The sequence below is a fragment of the Psammomys obesus genome, unplaced genomic scaffold (genome assembly GCF_907164565.1).
Source record: "Psammomys obesus unplaced genomic scaffold, mPsaObe1.curated_primary_1811, whole genome shotgun sequence".
Classification (NCBI taxonomy): Eukaryota; Metazoa; Chordata; class Mammalia; order Rodentia; family Muridae; genus Psammomys; species Psammomys obesus.
The window spans coordinates 7,272,911-7,288,395 of NW_026594418.1; the positions used below are offsets into that span (position 1 = coordinate 7,272,911).

Below are 15,485 nucleotides of genomic sequence, written 5' to 3' on the forward strand. Positions count from 1 at the left end.
TGTGTGTGTGTGTGTGTGTGTGTGTGTGTGTGTGTGTGTGTGTGTGTAGTGGCCATAAAGAAAAATAATCTGTACTTTTTCTTTAACACACATACACACAAATTTGTGTCTTAATTGAACATTTGTTTAGATTCTTGCTCTCTTCCCATGGCTGGACAAGGATTTAAGGAATGTGCCAGGTTTCCTTGGCTATGAACTTGTTTTTTCTTGTATCCAACATGCATATTGGCGTGGCCCTTTAACTAGTCATTCGCTGAATGAGGAGTGGGAATAGAATGGAATCCTTGATGTGGTTCCAAACGTTGCTGGCTTTTTAGCCTTAAAACCAACAGCCCAGAGACATCTGAAGGCTTTGATGTGCGCGGTGCAGTACAGCACAGCAGCACCGTTTTAGAGTCATGTCCTACCACACCTCCCCAGGCTCTCCTTCAGCAATGCCATTTAAACTATGCTAACCAATTCATACACAGTATTCTGTTTAATTTTGCAGTGGTTACAGAGGTCAGCATTTCAGTATTTTCACTGTTTTCTTCTAGTTGACAAATCAAGGGACAAGGAACAAGGATCTTGGGAATTTATCCACAATGAGCGACCCAGTGACGTCTGCTGTGTTATGAGGCCTGACTGTGTTTTTCTTTGTAGTCTATACGCCAGTATAAGAAGGTACCCATTGTCTGATCTAGTTTATAAACACAACAGTTCCTTCAAACATGACCTCTAGAACTCCCTTTTCACAATGGAATCAGCTGATTATCATGTATACTGTTCAAAATGATTCAAAGCACAATGCATCACTTCTGTATTTTTATTTTGCAAGTAACTGCATTTTTTTAAAAAAATAACTGGCCAAGTTCTTTAGAATAAGAAATGGGTGATTCAAATTTAGGGTGGTATTTAAAAATCTTCAAGGGCTGTCTTGACAGTACTGGAAGAACCCACGAGTTCCATTTTCCCCCTTTGATTACTATGTTCTCACACATACACTAAGAGATGGGCATCCCAACATTTTTGTCAGTTTAGCTTGACCATTGTGCTTTTCCAGTTCTTAAGAAAAAAAAATTTCTTGATGAAAAAATAGATTGTCCAAATGAGTTTGAAGGTTTTTTTTTTTTTTTAAGTGACCTATGTATCATGCTGTGAATAACCAGAACACAAGCTCAGTTTAAACAGACAGGGTTTTGATTGGTTATAAAAGGAGCTCCCAAACAGCAAGCAACAGACCATTTAAGAAGATGACAAACACAACTGCCTTTTAAGGGAAGTACACGTTCAGAATTGTGGTTTTTGGGTTTTGTTTTTGTTTTTGTTTTTTCAGTCTCTAAAACCTGCAAAGAGACTGAGCCAGGGATTTTTCGCCTAATTCTGAAGAACTTGAAGCAAAACAGACAACAGTCCAGGACACACACCAAAGGCCATTTGCATCCTCCAGACAAATGTGTCTAACTAGCTTGTGGTGCTGATACAATCGAAAAATCCTTACCTAGAGAAATCTTTTACCCCACTTGAGGTCCTCATTAAAAAAAAAAAAAAAAAATCCCAGGATTTTTAATAGCATGAGTATTTCTCTGCTTTTCCAGGTGGCCAAAACCACAGAATAGGCAACATTTGTCTCAGTTCTTCATCTCATCAGACAGCCCTCCACCGATGTTGGTGTGTGCTCACACTGAGCATCTTGGAAGGCTGATTCTGGCTCAGCAGCATTTTAGGCAAGCTCCCAGGTGATGCCAATGCTGCTAGTCTGTGGTACACCCCCAGGGAGCAGGAAGTCTCTAGTTGTGGATCCAATCCTGCACATCTGTCACACAAAGCACTTCCCAGAAGCCCCTCCCATTTTCTCTCATATATAGCCCTATGCTACTCCATATCATCACTCCCTTAAACTAAATCTAACAGACTGGAAGCCATCACCAGAATCTGGGTAAGAAGAATGACTGACTTTTTTTCTTTTGGAATGATCTTAAGTATATTACAGTTGGGTTTCAGTGCTTCTCTGCTTCTGTGGTACTTATCATTTGATGTCTCTATAAGTTGTGAGGTGGATTACAAGTAATGAATATGGATGATTTGCATCTGTAGCCTGGCTGAAGCTATTATGATATTGCTTTCAAGAGATGAAATCAGAGTTAGATAGTACAGAAAATTACACCATCTCAGCCCGGGTCGTGATTGATGTCAAGTCTGTGTAGCCTTACTCTTAGCTTCCGAGTGTTTGGAGTTGAGAACTACTTCCTTCTCACTGTTACCATTTGTGGTCTCAATATATGGATGATTCAAAAATAAGCACAACCATGGATCAGAAAGATTTGTTTGTGAGATTCAGAGATTTCTGCATGTTAGCCACTGTGTGTTAATAGCTGGTGTTATTCATTATATTTTCAATAACAAAATGTCTCATGACACTCCCTAAAATGGTAGCTGAGTAAGCAATGCTGAAAAATTCTTCAAACTGATTTAGTGTTTAATAAATTTTGCGTACCTAAAGGTAATCCAAATATGTTATTTCACTTTTTAAAATTATTCCTATATTTGTTTACTTAGCCTTTGAGGTGTGTGTGTGTGTGTGTGTGTGTGTGTGTGTGTGTGTGTAAATGCACATGCTCCAGCCATGGTACACAGGTGAAAGTACAAGGACAGCTTGCAGGAGTTGGTCACTTCCATCATGTGGGTCTAGGGGATCAAACTTGGGTCATGAAGCTTACCCACTTCCCTTACCCACTGAGCTGTCTGGATGTCCCATTTCATTTGTAATGGAATGGAACCAAACACCTTTTGAACAGGCTTCTATAAAAAATTCATAAAAGAAAAACTGAATATGGTTCATTCTCTTCCTCACTTAGTTTATTTCAATAATTTATGCATTTCTTTTTTAAATAATAATTTCTTTGCATAATGTTCTTTTTTTAAAAGATTTATTTATTTATTTATTTTATGTATATGAACATTGTTTTCATGCACAGCAGAAGAGGGAATCAGATTCCATTACAGACAGTTGAAAGCCACCGTGGTTGCTGGGAATTGAACTCAGTACCTCTGGAAGAACAGCCGCTGAGCTATTTCTCCAGTCCAATTTATGCATTTCTTTACTGTTCTTCTGTATGGAAATTAGATGAAACAAAATATGTGTTTTTGAGTAAACGTTCAGAGAAAATAACACTAACGTAACATTCTAAAACTCAGCACAATGTCAGATAACACCCTTGGCTTGTTCATATTTACCAGTGATATTTAATGTACAAAGCATGACCTTGTCTCCATTAGAGTTATTTATTTCTCCCTGCACACAAAACCCAAAATGCATGACTCCCGTCTTTCCTTCTACATCTGATACTATTATTTAAAAATAAAGGGTGTGGGATTGGAGCTTTCAAAAAATTAAAACTAGAAGACAATTCTTTTAAAGTTCTGAAAACTTCATAGGTTTTGTAAATGCAAACAAGGAACCACAATTGTTTTTTTTTAAAGATTTAGTGTTTTATTCATCACTGTTATATTTTTTAATTTTTTAATCATATTTAAAGTCTAAGAAACTGGCAATATTACCAATGGCTTGGGTGAATGACCAACACTGAAATCGTTTGGTATATTCCATTTAGAAGTTCATCAGAACTTTAATGGATAAGACGAGGGCTTCTTTTCCATGCTTTGTGCAGGACTTCGGTGTTCAAAATTATGATACCGTCATTTGTATTTGTTTGGGAACAACTTGTTTGCCTGGATCAAAGGCTGAAAGACAAATGCTTGTTTTTCTTTAGGTTGATGTTTATAATTTGAGATATAGTATCTCTTTTATTGGTTTTTTTCAAAGTATCATGATACATAATTTTACGTAAACAATTAGGTAATCTTATCTGTAATATTATTTTAGGTTTCTATCTAAAACCTTTTTTAAAAGTGCCATAAACAAAGTGTTTGCCATCGACTGAGTTTTCTGTTGGAATTTGACAGCCTTTCCTGGTGAGAGTCATATAAAAGGATTTCCCACCATCTTATCAAAAGGTTTATGTTTAAATGGCTACCTACATCTGACGATATCCTGATTCAATAAATAAATCTAGAGTAATATTTTTGCACTTCAAAGAGTGCTTTTGGGTTTCTTATAGATAGATTTAACTACATGTTTTCCCCCAAACAAACATTTGACTCTAGGTTCTTATTTTAAGGCATGCTTTTCATGCTTTGGAAGCATTTGATTTTTTTTTTCCTAATATACTATGGCTATAAACTTTAAAACTTTTTTTTTTTTCAAAAATTGCAGGACCATTTTAACAGTGACATGTTTCATTGTTGATTCTTATTCTTGATCAAAGTAGTCGATCAAGCTTGAGAGTTTTCAGTTCTTCAAGATGGAGTTCATGAGTCAGAGCCATTTTAAGATGGAGTGTAATGATTCCTACTATTGTGTACGCAACCCAACTAACCATTACGAGAGTCACCGACCTTCCAACACATCCTTCAGTGTAGGAGAGAGCATAGAAACGTTTTGTGCACCTGCTTTATAAGGAAAAATTAAACTTGGGTCTCTCACATAAGTCTTGAGCTCATATAGATGTTCACGTAAGTGTGTTTGGAGTAAGAAATCAACCCTGTTTGGCTTGCCTTTTCCATATTTGGCTACGTAAATGAGGACCGCTTCATCAGGGAACATCTGGTGAGTAATTTTCACCTGGGTTGAAGAAACGATTTTTACGCTGAGATATTATCACATCCTTAATAAAACATCATTATGATTCTTGTTCATCTCCTTTCCTCACCCCTGTAGAATTTTTCTTGGGGGTAACGGGCCCTTTGCTAAAATGTAATTGCATTTACTTGCACAAAGACAATTTCCATCCTCATGCTGTTCTTGCAGACTGTAGGAAAAGAAAAAAATGTTGCTGTGTATAATTCTGTATTTTTTAGGTAACTGAAACTTAGTTGGAAAGGACTGGGGAAGCACACGTCTCTGCTTGTACGCTATAGTGTTAAAACATGAATCTCATCGGACAATAAAAATGACGTGCTTGGAGACCCGGCAGTGCATGGGAGCATTCATCCAAACAGAAGGACAGTAGAGAGGTTCAGAACAACCAGGCTGCTCCTGAAGCGCAAGATCCAGAATACTAGGCATGGGATAGCTAGTATGGCCTGAATGCCATTGAGAGCCCCCAGGGCTGTACCACTCGCCAGGGTTTCCGAGAACGCCTGCTGGCAGAGCCGCCAGTACCTCCCTCCGGAGTGCTCTGGCTCCCGCAGGTGGCCATGCGGTGGCTGCAGCACGGGCGGTGGCTGTCGCCTACCTCGCCGGGCCGCGGCGCTCCGGAGCTGTGAGCAATCCGCGCTGGCCCAGCAGAGGCGCGGCCGGGTCCCCTCGGGGCGGAGTCGGGGCGGGGCGCCGAGCCGCGCGGCAGGTGTGGGCGCACGGAGGTGGCACAGCCCGCGGCGCCTACGACCTGCGCACAACGCGGGACGCAGACGCGCGCGCGGGGCGCGGGGAGACAGCAGGTGAGCGGGCGTGGGTGCGCGGCGAGCCGCCCGGGGATGGGAGGGAGTGGGTGAGGGAGCCGGCGGCCCAGCAGGGCGCGTGGGGAGCGGAGCGCGGTCCCGCACAGCCGCCTGCGCTCTGCCACACGACCGGGCCGCGCGCGATCCTCGAGCGCGCAGGGACCCGGAGCGCGGTGGGCGCGAGCGCTCTCCGCCGGGGAGTCCCCGAGCAGCCCACGCACCGCTTCAAACTCCCGGTGCCTGGAAACTTCCCGGGCTCCTCCGGTGGAGGGAACCGAAATCAGGCGCACAACCCGGAGGATTCGTTTGTTTTCAGGGCGTACGGCGGGGAAAGGGTGTTCGTGAGCCCTGACCCCACCTGGAAATGCTCGGCTCCTCGAAGAGACAGCCGCTGCAGGGTTCCCTAAGCCAGACAGTAGCCGTGTAAGAAAGGCAGCGAAACGGGCACAAGCTTCTCGGGGGCAGCTTTGTCCCTGCCTTGAAGGCAATAGCACAAGGAATGCGGACTCAGAACCTGCGCCCAGGGTTGGAGCTGTGGCTCAAGCCAGCACCCTCCTGCCCGGGGACCTGTTCTGAAAGCCGAATCCGGTCTTTCAGCTTCCTCATTGAAGTTCTGGCGCCATTGAGGTGCAATTGGTGGTGGTGGGTAGTGGCGGGGGTGAGGGGCCTGTATGCAAGATTTTGGGGCAAAGTTTATTACCTATGGATTAAAATGCTTGGTGGGCAGAAGTTTCCACAACACTCTGTTTTGTAATTTGTTTTGAGAAAGTTTTGGTAACTTGACTTTTGCTTTAAGCGTTTTAAAAGTGACGGCCAGCTTGAGATTTCCTGTGTTTTGTGTTTGGTTGGAAGAGGGGCTAACTTTTTAGGTTGTTTTCCACTCTTTTTCTGTTTTTTTTTTGTTTGTTTGTTTTGTTTTGTTTTGTTTTGTTTTTTCTTCAGTGTTTCCAGAGGCAGTTCCTTAGGTAAGGCCTTTACCTTGACTTTTATCATCAAAAAGGTGGAAATAAGGGTGTATAGTCGGCCCCACCAAAGAGTAATATAGTTAGCTGTCTTTCTCCGTCGTAACTTGTGCAGGCTAGCTGGCCCCCAGACAGGCATTTTTTGGTTTGTCTTTAATAGATTTGGGGGTAGGGCTTATGGAAACTTTTTTCTTTGCATCATGTAGGGTCTTTATTATGTATGCAGCTATTGGTTTCATGGTAGGTGTGAAAAGCAAGAAACTTAAGTCTCTAGTAGGCGCTTGGTGAAGTTTTATACGTTCTGAAGCCTATGTAATAGTGACAAAATACGTAGACTGACAGCATGCACTCGGCTTGTTTTGAAATTTTAACTAGATTATCATAAGAAGAAAACTATGAAATGTTTACTCTTTGAATATCCTTATGGAAATGGAAAGCAAGAAAAAAACATTCTCTGTGTGTAATTTTTTTTACTCAGTTTGAAATCAGTTTTCTTGATTTGCGCCAGAAGCTCTATTAAATACAGTTGTTAACTATTTAGGGTAATTTACAGAACATTGATTGACTTAAATAATTTTCTTCGCCGATAGGTTTTTGTAGAATGTGTTTTGCTGAGGTATTGACATCTTGAGATTATATATCATTAAATTTTCCATAGTTGCCACTATTTCATCCATGTCTATGTACTTTGATCATCTGAACATTGTGGGGCTCTTAAACTGTAAAAAGACTATAATGTAGCCTGATTATTAACATTTTAGGGATAAATATAGTATTAAAGGTTAATATGGAATTTGAAGATATTTTAGGAAATGTAATTCTCTAATCGTAAATAAAAAAGGACTAATAATAATGCTTCAACATCTTCCTGATGTAGTTAGTGACTAACTTAGCTTAAAAGTAACCCCCAAATATTTCAAAAGTTTTAATGAGTGATACATTTTGTTATAACATAGTTCTGTAATGTAGAAAAAAAAAACTTTGTTAAATCTAATAGAACCAACTTATGTAAAAAGTGGCTGATTTGATTTTTGAATTGTGAGCTACAGTTTCATTGGGGTTTTTTAAAGAATGGCAATAAATTGTGTAGAAAGTAGATCAGTTGTTTAATCTGTGCATGTAAGTGCCCTAATGCGCTTGCTTCATTGCAGAATCTCAGGCTATTTTTCATTCTATGTTCTTCTGTGTGGGAGACTCTGAGACGTTATAAAAAAAAATCGGGAAGAGGTTTGAGATGAATTTAAAATTTAAGCATGGGTATGAGGAAAATCTGTGTTGGCTTCAGTAGTAAGGAGATCAAAAGGTAGAGTTTATGGCAAGATTTACTTGTAGATTCTCTAGCATTTTCTACTTTATTATATAATCAACATTTTAACCAATATATAGTTATTGCATGCGTGACAATAGAGGCGGAAAACATACCCAAAAACCTTGAAACCCTGATCCTGACTTTATCAGATATGTTCTGTTTTATATTTTCTAGCTGATCCTAGCTACCGAGCACTTGAAGCCAACTTACAAATTACACAGAATTAACTAAGTCATTTCTATTTTAAGATAAATACTCTTTTAAGACACCATTATTTCAATATCACAAATAGCACCAATCTTTGGAGCAAAACAGTAATTCTAGTAACTTAAAAATACACTTTTACCAGGGAAAATACAATTTTTATTGACAGTCAGTGCTCATACTATGGGTGTTTTTTGGCTCACTTTCCATTTCTTTCTTTGTGCTGCTTCTGACAGATCATTCCGGTGCTAGACACCGTGGGGAAAATTAATAAGGCAAGTGATGCGTGTTGATCTTCTTCCTACCCCATCAACCTGAGTCTGCATGAATTCAGAACAACAAGAAGTCTGAGCGTTTAACGCCCTTTACCAAGTCTGACAGACAGTAGAGGCTGGAGTCAGCTCTGCCATTGGCAAAGCGGATTTCATGTTCCACAGCAAATCCATCCCTGTCCAGCTCAGCTCCGCTTCCTTTCCCGGGGGCCTAAAAAATGGAGTTAAAAGACTTATACTCAAATGGGGAAATTAGTGCCATTTGTGTATAGGCAGTAGCCTTATTCAAACTGCTTTCAAACTAATTGGGAAAAAATTTCAAGACATAGTATGATTTAATTATAAATCCCCCACAGTGGGTAGTGCGTAGGAGTCTATATAGGGCTCAAGAGTACATTTAAGTTTTTTGCTTATTTTGAATTGTTTACAGATCGCATTGTAGTTCTTTGGTGGGAGGGGGAGAAAGAAACACTTCAGTTTATACAATTTGGAAGATGGAAAAAGTATAACAAAGTAGTAAATTTAACTTTTCAAGTTGGCATGTTTTCTTCTGCTGAAGTAATTCTTTGATGGATTGTCTTCGCTATGTTTTAAGTTGATGTTCTTTGGAAATAATTCTGATTCTGAACCAGGATGGCAGCAAAGGGGATGGGGAGAAAGCCTTCTGTGTCTAAAAGCCAATCTAACCTGACAGTTGATGTCTTTAATTGTCAACCTCCGATAGTCTTTGACCATGTTAATAAATTGAACGTGTGTTGACTAACTCAGAGAATTCATCCCTGGAAGTCATGCCCTGGAACTTGTGGGCTGAGCGATTTACTTATTTATTTCTCCCTGATTTAAATGTGATGTGCACTATCTAGTTGAGACCAATATTGTTATACATCTAAGTTGAAAACGGCACTGCTGGTAATCTAGGGCTTCAGTATGGGTGAGGGACTGTGAGTCCAAAAGTCAAACTGATGAGCGCTACTAACTCAACACAGCCTAAGATGGCTAAATTACAGAGCACACGCCCTCTCACAAAGTCGCTGTTGAGTCACCTGTGGAGTGTGTTAACTGTTTCCTGACTTAAGCCTGGCCATTTAGTGATTATTTCAACTCCACTAACTTAATTCTTTTTTGTGAGTCGTAAATAAGAACAGTAAACTTGCTTTGCGCCCACAAAGCCCTGGGTCCAATCCTCAGCACTGAAAGCAAACAAAACCAGATTAAAAATAGGACCCAGGAGCAGTGAGTGGGCAGATGGATGGAAGTCTGAGCTCTTTGGCCCTACAGGGTTAGTGGAGTCTTTTAAACGAGGATTCAAGTAGCTTTAGACCAGAGCTTTCGAATTCCTGCTGGTCATTCTGTTGCCTGGTGATTCTCTTCCTGTTCTATGCCATAACTCGAAACTGGTTTCTCTTCAATGAGTAGAGTGTGGGACTTAATTAAACCTAAAAATAAAATAAAAGTAAACTCTGGTTTTCATCCTGACTTAAATAATTCTAAAACACCACTCTGTACTCCATAGCCCCAATGACAGATTAAAGCCCCCAGCTCGTTTTTTTGTTTGTTTTTGTCTTTGGAGATGGGATTAAGGTGATGTTTTAAGTGCAACATGCACAAACAAAGAGAAAGTTTGGATTGTGTTTCAAAGTAACAGATTTATACCTAAGTTGGCATCTGAGGACTAGCTCCTGATTGCTTCCAGTAACTAAGCAGGTAGAAATTTTATAAGATTTTAATTTCTGGAGACAAATTTCTAGTTTTATATAAAAGGAAAATTTCACTCAAATCCTCTTATTTTATTAAATTTTAAGTCAAATTAGCCCAAAGATGTTTTCTTCCAGTGACTTATCACTTTCAACCTCCAGTTAACTAAAAGTATTTTGATCAAAAAAAGAAATACATGAAAATAAGATGAGAAAGATGTAAAACAAAGACCACTTGTAATAATTTTTAAGGAACTAAATTAATGTGATTTTTTTTTTTCCTGTTTGGGAGTTTTCAAGTTCTGGAAGAATGGCCGTACATCAGAAGTAATGACAAAGAGGATGAATCTGAAAGATCCGCTTTCCTGTTAAGATAAATGCATTTGATAATTGTTCACAGCTGATGTCCAGAACGTCCTGTTTCATTTAATACTCAATCAAAACATTAAATGAAAATGGAAAAGTAAGTCTCCGTTAAGAAACAAATTCTTTAAGCCAGTCTTTGTTTTGAAGAATTCATTTTACCAATCACAAGTGTTAGTAGTTTCTGGGTTTTTGTTTGTTTCTTTGTTTGTAAAACTTTTTAAATTAGAAGCGGAAGAAACAAATGGCAAGCTGACAAGCTTTAGCACTAATTACCTAAGCTAAAAATAATTCATGCTGGAAATGCTAAAATGTAAAAACAGTCTAAGCCATCATCACTCACTTAGAGTTCAGAACCCACCTCCAAATATTAACACAGAGAATTGCCTTCTAAGCCAGGGAATCAACATGCAAAGCTTTTTGTCAAAATCGAATAAAATATGGTCATCTGTCTTATTTGTCAGAGCAGTATCAACTACAGCAGTTACCTGCCTGCGTCTGTCAATCATTTTCTGTGTGCTGTGCTTTGTCTGTGCTATAGAAGACCCATCTCCACAGTGCTGGTGATTTAGCTGCAATGATTGTTTCTATTTTACGAACTAGAAACCTGGAAAACTGACCTGGCAGAACTGGAGAGATGGCTCAGCAGTTAAGGGCATTGGCTGCTCTTCCAAAAGACCCAGGTTCCATTCCCAGCACCCACATGGCAGCTCATAACTGTCAGTAACTACAGTTCTGACACACCCATACAAACAGGCAGAATACCAAAGCACATAAAAGAAAAAAGAAAACTAGCCTGGCCAGGTTAAAGATGTCAGAAATCTCCTAAATGTCACGGTCTCATCCTTTGACCCTGTGTGTTTCCTGCCTCATCTCCGCTTTTGATTTTCTGTATTTCATGATATTTAAGCAGATTATTTGTGAAGCCTTTTTTAAAAAAAAATGGTTTGGGAAATCATTATGTCATAGTGTGCGTGTTCTTTTTTAAATTTTAAAATTGGGTCAAGCCTCAGTCCACGTCCGTCAAGATGCAATGATGTTCATGACCAAAAGATGGTCTGTTAGGGAACAATGTGTACTGTTTTAGATGGATTGTAAATCTCTGGTGATCATTCCATGAAAAACACTTGGAACATTTTCCCCTGAACCTTAACAAGTAAATAAAAGGATAACTTTCTTTCCCCTTCCTTCCTTCCTTCCTTCCTTCCTTCCTTCCTTCCTTCCTTCCTTCCTTCCTTCCCTCTCTCTCTGTCTTCCTTCCTTCCTTCTTTCATTTTTACTTTCAGAGTTCTAATGTATGCAGTTATTGTGTAGTAGCAAGGCTGGTTCAGTGTAGAGAGAGGTGCCCACTGCTACCAAGCCTGATGTTCTCAGTTCTGTCCCAGAACCCACATGGTGGAAGGAGAGAACAGACTCCCACACGCTGTCCTCTGACTGTCACATGTGTGTCGAGGCATATGTGTGTCAACACACACCATGCACACCCTGACTTCCAGGTCCAGCAATACTTGGATTTAAGGTTCTCACCTAATCTTCCCACTGGAATCTATCTGAGACAGAAGAGAAGTTGGACAAATTAGCTTGTATTCTGTGTTGGGTTAAAGGTCTTGTACAAGCACAAAGACCCCTTTCAAGGCTAACATTTTGTTGTGTCTGAAAGTCGGTGTGGGGGACATGGTAAAACTGAGAAACATCTGCCTAAAGAGTGGACAGAGTTTGCAGGCTAAGTAAAGCAGTGATTGTAATACAGAGGAGAGCTTTAATATAGATGACTTAATAATATTTATGTGGAAAGCAAGATCAGAATAAATTCAAAGGTCAGAACAAAAAGGTTAAAAGATTAGAGAGTTTAAAGTAAAAAATAAATGCAGAATATAAGTTTCATAATGTATGAATGACATCTAGACAGCAAGAATATTAGAATTTTTAAGTTTTTCACCTCATCAGTACTCATTGGAACACATTGGGTATGTTCCAAGAAAGCAATACCTCTGAGAGAGCTTGAGAGCTGGGTTTTAGAAAAACATCCTAAGTACGCCCAATCCCAATACAAAAGAATATTCTAAGGTGGTTTGCAAAAACCAAAAAACAGTGGAAGCCACTGTTTTTCATTTTGTGTTTGCCTATGACTATTAAAGGCAACACAGAAATTTCTAGCACTGAAAGAAATCACTGGAACAGACAGTATTAGAAATGGAGTTCCCAGAGCACCTGGCATTCTGGAATTGATGCTAGATTAAGCATGATCATATATGTGAACGAGCAGGGAAGTCAGGACATACTGCCCATTAGCTACTGGGACTGCTCAGTCTGAGCAGCAGTCTGCTTACAGTTGCTGTATATATAATATGTATGTGTATACATGTATACATATGTATGTGTATACATACGTGCATGCATATATCTGTATATATGAACATGCACATATACGTGTTTGTATACATGTACATTGTATAATACGTATACATACGTATATATTTGTATATATGTATACATATAAACATAGATGCATATATATACATATAATGTATATATACTATATACTTATATAGATATAATATATTATAATATATAATATAGTATATATACATATGTGTGTGTGTTTATACGTACATATATATCTATAAAATCCTGCTCCACGCCACCCCTCAAAGCTTCCAAGCAAAACTTAGGAACAATACACAGACCTCAGACTATGAACCCATGGGTTCCAGTGCTAGCTCAGCACTTAGCTTCCATATGTGTTAGCTTCGACAAGACTTAAAACTCACTGCCTTGCCTTCCTCATTTGTTAAGTGGGATTAAGCTAAACTAATGCCTTCCTCACCAAGAATATCAAAAGAGTTCATATACGCAGAGATTGTTTACACGCACAGTTTTATTCTGCAGTGGAGGAAGAGTCTTCTGGAATTATTTCCAATGAAAAGAAATTAGACAGCGTGATGAATCTGTTTTTGTTCTTTTCATTGCTCAACATTCTTAAGCCTTCAGAAAATCATCTGAATTCAAGGTTTCCTGCTTAGAGTCCGTAGATCACGGGGAGGCTGCAGATAGAATTCAAGGTGGCATGACGTTGATAAAACTATAAAAATTGTATTGGCTTTTACTAATCTCTAATTGAAGCTTGGCATTTTGTCAGTTATAAGTGAGGCAGTAAAATGAAGTCATATTTACCGTAACTGTGACTTTATCATGATGGGTTTGGATATGTTACTATCACACTACAGTTGTTCTGGATACTTGAAATGATTTATGTATGGCATACCTTTGACTTGATGGTCATCATGAGAACTATGTTAGGCCTGTCTTTAATTTGTTAATAAAAAATCACACATAGGGACTTGGGAGCTCCGTAGATAGAAGGTGCTTCTCTTATAAGTCTAAGGACCTGAGTTCAAATCCCAGAACCTGCATTTAAAGAAAAGCCAGCCATGGCAGTACATGCTTGTAATCTTAGCACTTGGGAGGCAGAGGCAAGACGATCATGAGGAGCCCGAGGCCAGTGTGGACTGCGTAGTGAGAACATATCTCAAAATTAAAAAACAAAACAGCATTTGGGGTGGGGGGAGGCAACCTTAACAGGCCACAGAGGAAGACAGTGCAGCCAGACCTGATGAGACTTGATAGGCAAGGGTCAGATGAAAGGGGAGGAGGAAATCCCCTATCAGTAAACTGGAAGAGAAGCATAGGAGGAGAAGAGGGAAGGAGGGCAGGATTGGGAGGGGACAAAGGAGGGGGCTACAGCTGGGATACAAAGTGAATAAATTGTAATAAATACAAAAGTAAAAAAAAAAAAACTATAAAAAATAAATAACTACTGTCTCTTGCTGATGTCATAGTGAATGGCAAGCGACACACACACCCTTGCATTAATACCTTCTGACCACCTAGATGCCCAGACAAGAACCGTCAGGAAGCTCATCTAGAAATACCTACAAAAGGCAGATGCTTGTATTTTGCTTTTAAATTCTATCTATTTGCCGTAGTGCATTTCACCCATAAAAGTTACAGTAACTGGGACTTCTGCCCCCACGAATCTTTGCTCAGCCCTCCATAACAAGCACTTACTTGATGCCTAATATATGTGTGTCTGTCCTCAGCTGTCATAGTTCTTAAAGCCTCAGTCTTGTGCCATACTGTCTGCTGACTTAGCACCTAACAACAGGCTGGGATATCTTTTGGGGCTACTTTTGCATCCATGGACTTCTCTTTTAGTCCTACTTTATGTTTTAAAGAAATGGGGTTCATCTACAAAGCACAGCACATAACTTAGTATTTAATTTCTACATCTCGTGTTCATCTCAAATGATAAAAATTATAGAGGAATAATAATAATAATATTATTTTTAAATAAAATAATAATAAAAATTTAGAGGAATAATCATCCTGGGAATTGGCATTGTTCTTCATTTCGTTTGATCGTGGTGGCCTTACCATTGAGAAAGCATGTGTTCAAGGAACAACCACACGTGGCCTAAAACTTTCTGGGGCTGAGGAGATGGCTCAGTGGGTTCTGACAGCAAGAGGACATGGGTTCAAATCCCCAGCACCCAAAAAGTCTGCCATGACCATGCATACCTGTAACCCACAGGGCTGGGGATAAGGGGAACTGGGTAGGATTCTGTCCAGCTAGATTAGTCTAAAGGCTAGCTTCGTGTTTAATGGGAGACCCTGTCTCAAAAAATAAGATTAGAATGAAACATACTTCTTTGTCCTGCACATATGTAGTTGTGGACACATGACCCTGCACACACATGAACACACACACAGAGAGAGAGAAACCGATTTCAAATGGAGGGGTCCAGGTTCTCGTTGCGGCTAATGACTACTGAGGAAGGTAGGCTATTATCCAAAGCTCCTGAAAGGAGAAATGGTAGATTCAAGAGTCTATAAATGTGTAATCTTGTCTTTCTAACACATCTTCCTTTGGAGTGTTTCCTATAAAGTTCTACGTAGGATTCACTGGTCACACCCCTTGTAAAAACTGGATGCAATATATTTCAGTTTTTAAAGATTTAAAAAAAAAAACAAAACTCGGCATTTAGAAGCACTTAATGCTCTTGCAGACGACCTGAGTTCACAGTCCCCAGCACCCACGTGGATGCTCACTGCCATCTTTACCTCCAGTTTCAGGGGATCTGATGCTCTCTTCTGGCCTTTGTGGGCACCAGGCACTCAACGTGATGTGCAGATAAACGCA

At 39.7% G+C, this 15,485-nt stretch overlaps 1 long non-coding RNA gene across 2 annotated transcripts in view; it reads left to right on the top strand.

Annotated features, from left to right (window-relative positions):
• The first annotated feature begins 5,417 nt into the window (after positions 1-5,417).
• LOC129685410 (uncharacterized) overlaps positions 5,418-15,485 on the top strand; it is a 28,116-nt gene continuing 18,048 nt past the window's right edge. Inside the window, exons 1-2 of one of the 2 annotated variants that reach the window (XR_008721480.1) lie at positions 5,423-5,481; positions 10,215-10,385. This is a non-coding gene — a long non-coding RNA (uncharacterized LOC129685410). Of the gene's footprint in view, positions 5,482-10,214; positions 10,386-15,485 lie in introns of both variants that reach the window. The other variant, XR_008721481.1, reaches the window with a different exon arrangement.